Source organism: Microtus pennsylvanicus, chromosome 5 (genome assembly GCF_037038515.1).
Source record: "Microtus pennsylvanicus isolate mMicPen1 chromosome 5, mMicPen1.hap1, whole genome shotgun sequence".
Taxonomy (NCBI): Eukaryota; Metazoa; Chordata; class Mammalia; order Rodentia; family Cricetidae; genus Microtus; species Microtus pennsylvanicus.
The window spans coordinates 105,618,040-105,629,475 of NC_134583.1; the positions used below are offsets into that span (position 1 = coordinate 105,618,040).

Below are 11,436 nucleotides of genomic sequence, written 5' to 3' on the forward strand. Positions count from 1 at the left end.
TGGAGGAGGGAGAGCTAGGAATAAATGGGTTAGGAATAAAGGCCCCACGGTTTCCCTCCCTCCTGATTCCATTTTATTCTCTCTCTCTCTTTCTTTTTTTCTTCCTTCCTTCCCTCCCTCCTTCCTTTCTTCCTCCTCCCTTCTCTCTCTCTCTCTCTCTCTCTCTCTCTCTCTCTCTCTCTCTCTCTCTCTCTCTCTTTATTGAGACAGGTTTCCCTGTTTCTCTGTGTAGCCCTGGCTGTCCTAGAACTCAGTCTGTAGACCAGGCTTGCCTGTGTGTGCAACCACTACCTGACACCCTATTTCATTTTCTACCCTATTCCCTGCCCCCATTCTTTCTCTGCATTGCCTGCAGTTTTACTTTATTTAACCTTCTTTCTCCTTTTCCCTGACTCCCAGAGTAATGTCTCATGGATGCCTCCTTTAGGAGCCTGTGCCCAGCCCAGTCTCCCAAGTATCACCCATCTTGAGAGTTGAGTCCAGGAGAGCATAAGGGACAATCAGGAAAGAGACATGTGGCATAGGAGAAAGCCATGAGTGAATCCTTGGAAATGTATCAACAGGGCAAGGAGGGAGGCAGTGCCCAGCTCAACCATGTGTCAGGACAAGGAGGGATGGCATACCTGGTTAACATGAGTGTGTGCCTCAGGGAAACCAAGATGGCGAGGATCCCAAATGGCTACTCTTCCACCCCAGGGAACTTTCTAAGTATGAAAAGGTGAATGATACATGACAATCTAAACACCAGGGAGGCAGAGGCAGATGGATCTCTCTGAATCCAAGACCAGCCTGATATCCATATCAACATCAAGGCTAGCCAGGGCTACATAGTGTGACCCTACTCCCAGTCTGTCTGGGAGGTACAGCATCTTCCATGATGAGGTGTAGGATCAGATTCTGTATCCTAGGTTATTGTGTTTTATTCAAAGGATTTTAAAGAGTTAGTTATTTGTGTTGATATTTTTTTTTAATTTTTCCTTTTTCATTTTATTTTATTTATTTATTAAAGATTTCTGCCTCCTCCCTGCCACTGCCTCCCATTTCCCCCCCTCCCCCGATCAAGTAAGAGTTAGTTATTTGTGTATGAGAATTTGCCTGCATGTGTGACTGTGTACCTCGTGCATGCCTGGTGTTCCAGAATGCCAGATTCCCTGGAACTGGATTTAAGTGGTTGTTAGCCACCATGTGTGTGCTGGGAACAGGACTCTAATCCTCTTCGAGAACACAAAAGTGCTTTTGACTGCAGACTCACCTCTCCAGCCTAGAACCTTTAACCTGAAGTCAGTGGGTCATTTAAATGACAAAGGCTCACATTTGATGGTCTTTTTCTTTTATTCTTCTGGAAACCAGGCCGATTGTTGGGAGCTTCACTCTGACTTTGGTGAGTCCGAAAATCCATGCTCACCTTTCATTTGAAGTTAGCTGACCACTCCTGCTTGGGAAGACAGTGTCCAGGGGGCTTTTGAAAATTCACTCTTTTGTGCACCAGACCCTGAGCTTGTGTTAGAAACACAGTCAAGGACAGTCACGGTGCCAGCCGGCACGCGGCTTCTAGCGCAGACACACAAACACTAAACAAAGTTACTAACAGGCAATAAGTAAAGGGAGCCTGTAACGAGAGACCATAACCTAGCTTAGACCAGGCCAGCATTCCTGAGAGGTGAATGGACACCTGAGGATTAGAGGTAGGAAGGGGACCGTCATGTGATTGCTATGGGAGAATGGACAGGAGAGATGAAAGGAGGAGGACTCCTTTGGAAACCAAGGACTGGTCTCAGGTGAATCACCAGGTGAAAGACCAGCCTAGGACTCCACCCAGATCTGATCACACCTCAGGAAACTCAGCATTGGAAGAACTATTTGGCAACCCAGTGTATATTTAGCTTTTTTGCTTTATTCTTTTGAAACAGGATCTCAGTATATAGACCAGGCTGGCCTCAAACCCTAAGAGATCTGCTTGCCTCTGCCTCTGTGTTGGGATTAAAGGCGTGTGCCACCACTCCCAGCATCCCAGTACAAAGATCCTTAAATGTCTTCTTTATACATAGCACTTGGCTCTTTTAATTGTAATATAAAGCATTGTAACATTAGCCACAAAAAGGCAAGGAAAGACTTATTGAATGAACTCAAAAGAAATTTGGAATGTTGCCAGCCTCTGACTTCAGCCAAAAGATAATTTTAAAAAAATTTCCAGGCTGGTTGTGGTGGCACACGCTGGTAGGATTTGCTGAAGGAGGGAGAGGCAGGAAGATCACAAGTTCGAGGCCAGACATATCCATGGCTGCTCTGTCAGGCTTGTGTCTGCCCTGGTTTCCCCTCATGCCAGTTTGAGGATAAAGAAGCTCTTAGGAGGTGTTTTCTCATGACGCTTGTGTCCCTTGTCTTCTGTGGACTCAGGTGTGTTCAGAAGCATTTAAAACTGAGCTGAGCTGTTAGCAAATGTTTTTGAACCTGGAGGCCTACCTTGGTGCAGGGCAGTATATGCTTTTTTGTTTTTTTTCCTCTCATGGTTCCTTTTCTCTCATTTCCTCCTCACCCCTCCTTCCTTTCCTCTTCCCCTTCCTTTTTTGAGTTGAGAACATTGATCCCCCTGTCTCAGTTTCTATAGTCCTGGAACACAGGCAACAGTAGACTTCACACCCTTTGGTTTTCATGACTTCTCCGTGCTGAGGGCTGTGGAACAAGTTTTCATCTACATGTTTTGAAGTGGAGTCCCCGGCTGGGCTGTGATGAAGCAGAGACCTCAGCTGTTTCTAGGCCAGGGTTGGGTATTGTCCTGATGCTGAGTCTGTGATGGGATGGCAAATAAATGTCAGCAGAGATATGCCCTTCTAAACTCTAGGCAGAACTTAATTCCAGAGCCCAAGTGAGGGAAAAAAGAAACCCAGCTGCTAAATTTTACATTATTTTTTTTTGCCACTTTTGATAAATTCAAACCTTCCTTTTATTTGATTTTACTTTTAAAGGAATATTAGAAAATCAAAAACTGCACCTAATAGATTTAGTGAAAATTAAACTCAAATACAATGGCAATCCATGGGAATGATCCTTCTAAATTCATGATCCCTAGAGGGAACCTTCAGATTTCTGTGCCCTTCTGAATTTTCTGGAGGACCGAGGTATAAAGTTTGGCATTTCGGAGTCCAGTCTAGCATTTTTTGTGTCTGTCCTGAGTGCTGGCGTTCCTGAGAAACTCCTAGGTGTTGAATCTTGGTTTGTCTACCTATAGATATGAAAGAAGGACTTGGCTCATGTGACTGGGGAGGCCAGGAAGTCCCAAGATCCCCCGTGTGTAAGAGGGAAAACTGGGAATGACTCCAAGCTCCAGGGGAGCCTCTGCTGTGTGACTTGAGCAGAGTCTGAAGTCTTAGGACCATGAGCCCTGATGTCTGAGTCAGGAGAAAGAAAGTGCCTTGGTTGTATTTCTATTGCGATGATCAAACACCATGACCAAAAATAACTCGGGGAGGAAAGGGTTTATTTTGCTTCTTCTACTTCCACATCTCAGTCCATCATAAAGAGAAGTCAGGGCAGAAATTGAAGCGGCGGCCATGGAGGAGTGTGGCTTTCCTGGTCTGTTCTCTGTGTCTTGCTCAGTCTGCTTTCTTGTCCTTTCCCTTGTACTTCTTTTTCTCCACCTTTCTTCTCCTTTTTTCCCCTTCTTTTCTTTTCCCCAGACAGGGTTTCTCTGTGTAGTCCTGACTGTCCTGGAACTTGCTTTGTAGATCAGGCTGGCCTCAAACTCAGAGACTGGCCTGCCTCTGCCTCTCAAGTGCTGGAAATAAAGGCGTGCTCCACCGCTGCTTGGCTAACTCAGCCTGATTTCCTGCATCATCTAGGACTGCTCCTGCTCCTACCACACTGGGCTGGGCCCTGGGCCCTCCCTTGTCAACCACTAATGGAGAACATGCCCCTCAGACTTGCCTTCAAGCAGTCGACAGAGGCATTTTCTCAATTGAGAGTCCTTTCCCTCAAATGACTACCTTGTGGCAGTGTTGACGTAAAACTAGCCAGAGCAACAGGGTTTGAGCTAAGGAGTGATTTGCCTTTCCTCCATTTCTGTTGTGGTTTGGATGCCCATCCGCTATGTTGAGTGAAGTCTTCTCAATCCGTTCTCCAAGCTCATGCAAGTCTTCTGCAGAAGTAGGCTCACAGACATGCCTGGGAGTGACTCACTAGCTCTCCCAGCCTTGCTCGGTTAACACTGTACCAGCATGACTAACCACCCCTGTAGGTAAGGCTGCTGGTGCTGGTGTTGGTGCTGGTGTTCCGGGGCACACACTCCGAGCACCACTGGTTAGGAGTGAGATAGGGATCCTGGACAGTATCAGTGCTAATGAAATATGATCCAGTCCTGAATCACAGAGAAAGCCCTTAACCAATTCTAGCTACATTGGTAACCAGTAGCAAGGGGAATCTCACCCCACCTCACCGGGGTGGGGGTGAGGCAAGGACTCCTTGGAGCCCACCTGGAGCCAGCACCACTGTTAGGTAGGGAGTAGAAATGTCCACCCCACCCTCTTACACGTGATGGCACCTGACACAGAAGAAGGCAGCACACACCCTGTGCATTTTGAGATGACTATCGTCTTCCATTCTCCTAGACCCAAGGCAAGGGCATGCACACTCCTTGAAATAATCCAGATTCAGATACCAGCGAGGCGTGGTGGTGCCGAGGTAGGTGGAGCTCTGTGAGTTCCGGGCCAGCTTGGTCTGCTGTTGGGGGCCAGGCAGGGGGAGATACAAACAAACAAACAAAAGGCAGATTCAGATACCAATTGGGCATAACATCTGCTTAGCTTACTCAGGGGGCGAAGGGGCATGTGCTTCATTTGGGGTGTTTTGGCCACAAGAGCTGGACCAGTTTCCCCCTCCCTCCGTCCTTGCAGTCACTGAGAAGTAGCCGGATATCTGAAATCACCGAGGCTGCTGCAAGTAAGCCTTAAGGAATTCCTTCAGATATGATGTGTCCAGACTTGTACCAGCATGCGAAGTTCTGGATTTTGACAGGATCTGTGGGTTCCCAGTTTGTAAGCGGTTTAAAAATAGAACAAAAAAAGCCACGTGCTTCTCAAAATACAATTAGAGAAAAATTCCTCTGAAATGCTGAAGTTATCGTTGGGTGGTAATGAAGATACCAACAGCCCCTTCTTCTTTAGAATTGAAACAACTTTTAACCTTCTTGATGCTCCAATACCGTCATTAATTGTGTGTGTACATAAATATCACTGGTCATGCGAAAAGTGACCGTTAGAGTGTTTTGCAGAGCTATACTGAAGACAACTAGTCTTAAGACAACAACACTCTAATCAAAATGTTATTGTGAAGTTGGTGTAGGAGGCAAGTCACAGCTCTACAGTTTTTCTAGATCCTATTTGGGTTGAGCTTGGTGGAAAGACAAATATTACTGAATACAGAAGCACTTTCAAAGCTCGTGTTTTATGGACAAGAGGGAATCTGAAATTACTTTGATAATGAATGTCAGGTTGGAGAAGGGGAGGCTGTTGTGTGTGGCTCAGTTGGTAAAGTGTTAACCTAGCATGCGTGAAGCCCTAGGTTTGATCCCTAGCACCCTATGAAACTGGGGGTCCGGAATCTCAACACTTGGGTGGCAGAGATGGAGGGGGCGGGAGTTCATCCCTGGTTGTGTAGCCAGCTCTAGTGAAGCAAAAGGAGCGAGGGAGATAGCTCAGTTAATACAGTGATTGGCAGGCAAACATAGGACCTGCGGTCGGAGCCCTGGCGCCCAGGTAAAAGCTGAACATGGTGGTTGGTTCACATCTGTCAACTCCAGGCTGGAGGGGACAGCATTCTGAAGACGGTATCCCTGGTTCTTGTCCATGCTGACAAGAACGTCCAGCTGAATCTGCACATTCTAGGGGGCAAGGATTGGGGAAGATCGCTGTTCTGAAGTGTGAGTTTTCTCGGTGGATCCTTGGTGCCATTAAGATAATTCAGTCACTTACCCAGTTCCTCTCGTTCTCCACTTTTAGCCTCTTTGGAGTCCTCTGGTTCTTGCCCTGCTTTATGTTATTCTGAATAGTTTGAGGTTTTCTTATTTTTCTCTTTCTTGAGGGCAGTTCTCCAGCTTAATTCTTCTGGTTGAGTGAACAACTGTTGTTTTTCTGAGCTCTGTGGTGCTCTTCTGCCTTAGTCTCAGTCACTTTGCCCGGGAGCGGGGACCTCGTCTAGGCTTTTGAAATTCCTGTGCGGGTGGCTCTCGATAGAAATTACAAGTTTTCTTAGGTTTGATCGTGATATTGTGGTTATGTTAATCAGCTATGGAAAGGAAGTTCTTAAAGGTCAAGAGACAGCTTACTTTTGCTCTACTATGTAACCGTAAAGGGCTGGAGAGATGGCTCCATGATTAAAAGCACTGACTCCTCTTGCAGAGGACCTGGGTTTGATTCCCAGCCCCGATACGGCAGCTCAAACCACCTGTAACTTCCGTCTTCAGGGGATCCTGTGTCTTCTGGCCTCTGGGCATTGGGTGCACATGAGAACACAAAAAGCACTTGTACACATAAAATAAAAATAAACCTTCAATTTTTTTGTAATAAAAGATTCTAAAATGGAGTCGTTGGATCCTGGCCCGTGTTTCTCATTCATATGTGATTCACGCTGTCTGCATTTGCATCCGTGTATGCAAGTGTCATGTCAGAAAAATGTAAAGGCTCCTTGAGCAACAGTGGAGGAAATATTCATGTTGTAAACTTTAAGGTGGGGGATTGTTGCTGGTAGCTACTGAAAAATGAATTTTAAGCCAGGCAGTGGTGGCGCACATCTTTAATCCCAGCACTCTGGAGGCAGAGGCAGGAGGATCTCCATGAGTTTGAGGCCAGCCTGGTCTACAAGTGCTGGTGTACCTTCCAGGATAGGTTCCAAAGCTACAGAAAAACCCAGTCTCTAAAATCCAAAAAAGGAAGAAAAATAAAAATGAATTTTAAGCAGACAGAAAAGTGGGTATAATCATGTGGTGGGAGACACAGATAATTCAGGAGATTGCTCACAAAAGTAATGTAATCCATGGGTTAAGAAGGCAGTCTGAGGTGTCTGAGACTACCTAACAACCGAGGACTTGTAGCTGGACCTGTACAAAGGTAGCAAGGTGTCAAAGGGTTCGTGTGAGCCAGAGAGAGGGTTGGAAGGGAAGGTCAAGTCTGGGCAGTAAATCATCCCCAAAAGGCCCTCAAAGGTTGTGACAGAGAACATGCACATACAGCGAGGGAACTGAAAGAAGGTAGCCACAGTCTCATCTGACCTCTTCTGGGGATCTGTGCAGAATGACACAAGCTTTGGGTGGTCTGCACATTATTGATTGGCGCCACAAGCAAATTCTAGTGAGCAGATGAATTTGTAAATAGAGAATCTATTAATGGTATTAAAAGTAATTTTTTTTATTACTTATTTTGTCCATGTATTTTTTTCATTTTATTTATTTATTTTTACAGGTAACTTTACTTTTCCTTAGCTTTATTGGGGAAATCTTACTGATAGGCACTAAACTTTTTTTCTCAGAGATTAGGTGCTGTCTTGAGAATTGTCTGGCCTATTCTCATGCCTTACAGATTTATCCAAAATTATCGAAGTCACTGAGAGCAGCATTTTTGCAATATCTTTACAGCTGTCATTGATTTAATTTGTTGCGTGCCGATTTTTTACAGTATTCACTATCTTTGACTTGTATTGAATCTTCTCATTTTTTTCTCTAAGTGTAGAGAACTCGGGGGTGATGGTTTTTAATTAGAAGGGTCAAAACAACTATGCGTAAAATTGGTAGCTACCAAGGCTGAGGGAGGTGACTACATAAGAACGATGCTTGAACTGAGGCTGGATGTTCAGTCCCAATTTCATCATATCTTAGCATACTTTAAGGCCTTGCAAAGACAATCTATTTCAAAATTCCTCATAAACTTCAAAAAGATTGTCTAAAAAAAGAAAACGTAATTTTCTGATTTGTAGACTTCTGTGGGCAGTTTTTGAAGACAGGAGACCAAATGATGGAAAAGACAATGGCTGTTTTTAAGAGATCAAACCTGAGTAATTTTCTGAAATAGAAAAGGCCTCGGTTTTTTCTAAGCATGGCCCAGAAGGCTTTAGACGGTCCTAAGTGAAGTCTCAGTTGCTTCCTTAAATGCAGAGATGTCCCATCATGTACCCAGGCTGGCCTCTGCCTTCTTCATGCCTGTGCTCCAAGCCTGACAACACATTCCTTCCTGGACACTAGCTCTCCCCTTCTGGAACTTTCCTCGGCCTCGTGTAGTTTGCACATGTGTCAGGCTCTCCCTGGTGAACAGGAACTCTCTCCCACATAGTATTTTCTAGAGAAGTGCTCTGAAAAGAAGGGGAAAGGCACAATCTGAGAGTGAAGGAAGTGGAGGGGGAGGATGGTTCAAATACGAGAGAGAGAGAGAGAGAGAGAGAGAGAGAGAGAGAGAGAGAGAGAGAGAGAACATGCCCTCTCTTTTTATGAACACAGTGGTTTGCCTTTGCAAACATACATAAACATCTATATCATTAATATTAGCAGTTGCTTTTTTTCATTTGGTTGGGCCTATATATCTTCTCATGTTTATAAATCTCTTGAATGCCATTTACATGAATGTACTCTTACTAAAATTATCTTTGGGGATAAAGAGGTGGCTTTAAGGTTAAGAGAACTGGTTACTATTCTAGAGGATCCAGGTTAGATTCCCGGCACCCTCGTGGCAGCTCACAGTCATCTGTAATGCCAGTTCCAGGGAATTTCATTCAGTCAAATGGGCAGTGTAGTTCTTACCAAGTGGCAAGGAATCTTAGTTCGGGCAATGTGATCTTTGATGAAGAACATGGTCAGAGTCTCATAAATAGAATGCTGGTTGAAGTTAGTTCTTTCGTTCTTACTCCCTGCTCTGGGTATTTCATGCCAAACTGCCTTACCAGTGGTATGAAAGAATTTGTTAAGCCTGGTATCCCAAGTCAGAGATGGCATAGTAGGAGTTTGTATCTAATTAAGATCTATCAGTAGAGACATGTTTAGATTCCCACCACCCACACAGCTGCTCATAGCAGTCTGTAAATTCAGTTCCATGGAATCCTGGAACTCTCTTCTGGCCTCTACTGTTATTGCATGCAAATATTGAACAGACGTATAGACAAAACACTTATATGCATCCAAAACCATCTGTCCTTAGAAAAATAGTGCAGGAGATTGCTACATCCGAAGAGCTCTGTGGACATCGACCAGCACAGAGAGGCACAGGGGCAGTCTCATGCAGTGCTCCAGAGATGTCACACAGTAATTAACCATTCAGTCTTTCTTAACTCATTAGTTAATTTTCAGTTTTAGTTGAGACACAGGGTCTCCTGTAGCCCAGGCTGGCCTTGAGCTTGCTAAGGAGGTGGATGACCTTGACCTAAGAAATCTCTTACCTCCACACTAGAGACAGACCACCTCATCTGGGTTTGCTTGCTTGTTTGTTTTTGAGACAGGGTTTCTCCGTGTAGCCCTGGCTGTTCTGGGACTCGCTCTGTAGACCAGGCTGGTCTTGAAGTCAGAGATCCACCTGCCTCTGCCTCCTGAGTGCTGAGATTAAAGGTGTGTATGCCAGTCTTGTATGAAATAAATCAGTTGCATTTCTATACAATCCCAGTATCGAGTAAGCTTTGCTTCTGGGGAGACTGGAATCAGCCATAAGTTCAGGATCATTTTGCTGATGTTTGATCCTGGCAGCCCCCAGGCACAGCCTGCTTAGACAGTGTGGAAAGCAGGGCTTCTCCACGCAGTAGATCCATCCATACTGCCTGCGTGAGCACTGGACCTCCATGAGCCTTGTGCAAATGAGACAAACAACCAGTTACCACATTTCACAAAGTTACTGTGAGAATTATATGCAGCAGCGCGTGCGTGGTACTTTTTCATCTGTAAACCCCCACATGGATATTGGCTGTCATCATCAGCTCCTAGAACATTCCTAATGGACAAAGGAGCTAATAAGCCTCATCAGGAAGAGGTATTCTAATTTTACTGCTTCAGTGTTTGGCTCATAGCTGGTTCCGCATTTGTCGAATGAATGCGAGAACAGAAGGGGCTGCAGCCTGTGTGACATTGTTATGCCCAAGTTTCTGGTCCCCAAATGGCGCCAGATTTCTGATGCAAATTGCATGAGGGCTTTTAATAATATTCAAACTGGAGTTTGGACCACACCTCCACCACGCCAAGGCAGTGGGTGACGGAAGTGTAGCCCCGAACCCGGGGAAGGGGCAAACTTTTAAAGGGGAAATGCTGTAATCAGGGGAGTTCGAGTCCTGTCGTCTTGGGATCAGGTGAGGAGTACATAGGATAAGATAGTTTCTGAACCAGTTGGTCAGTTTTGGGGCGTGAAAACCTAACAAAGAGCCATTAATAAATTGACAAGGTATCTTCAAGGACGGGATGCCTCCCACGAACATCTGGACCTTGTTAAATTTTATGGCCCTGTTCCTTGTCTTCTTAATTGGCCATTTTTTGGGTATCTGTTCAGATTTCTGCTATGGCAGCACATTTCTGGAGCTGAGATCCCCCCCCCCCCCATTATATGGCTTAAGATAAAGCCCCTTCTTTAAAACGGAGCTTGCAAAGTCAGCTTCTCACAACATGAAACAATAAATCTGCTTTTTTTTCCTACTTGAAAAAAATGTACTTGTCTTCTTTATGGGATTAACCCTTTTATTCTTTGATTTAAAATGGGAATATGGAGGCTGGTTGATTTCAGCTGATTCCAGTTGCTGCATGCTGGTGTTCTCAAGATGATTTTTAATCTGTTTACATATGATTTTTGCTTTTTTTGTTTTGTTTTGTTTTTCTTACAATAGATCTAGTCCTATGACCTGTGACTCCGTTGTGTACAATCTCTCAGAGCAATGGAATGCAATTTTGTATCAGAATTGATTTACTCACCCTTATCAAAAATTATTTTTGGCCAGGCAGTGGTGGCACATGCTTTTAATCCCACCAGCACCCAGGAGACAGAGGCAGGAGGATCTCTCTGAGTTGGAGGAAGCCTGGTCTACAGAGTGAGTTCCAGGATAGGCTCCAAGGCTACACATAGAAACCCTGTCTCGAAGGGGAAAAAAAAAAAGAAATTTTGTTTCATTTCATCTGTCACACTCTGATGTGCTAGGAAGTCAGTGTCCCTTTGTTCCCGATATGGCAACTCTGTGTCTCCGCCCTTTGTGCATTGTGTGTGGTCTGTAATAACGAGTGCTCCTCTCACTGGAAAGTCTGAGGAGCCTTTGTGTAGCTGAGTGACATTGTGTCAGTTCTCTGCATTGTTGCTTGAGAACAGAAGTGGAGGTTTTCTTCTGGAGGGTCCTTCTCTCACTACCACTCAGAAGATGCAGCCCAAGAGAGAAGCCTGCGAGTCCACTTCTCAAGTAAGTACTCGATGAGTTTAGGACAGTATGATTATTATGTGT

The 11,436-nt window shown here is 44.9% G+C and overlaps 1 protein-coding gene across 2 annotated transcripts in view; it reads left to right on the forward strand.

Annotated features, from left to right (window-relative positions):
* The window catches only part of Kank1 (KN motif and ankyrin repeat domains 1), a 183,034-nt gene that overhangs the window by 37,169 nt on the left and 134,429 nt on the right, over positions 1 to 11,436 (forward strand). The gene's annotated exons all lie outside the window — the stretch shown is intronic.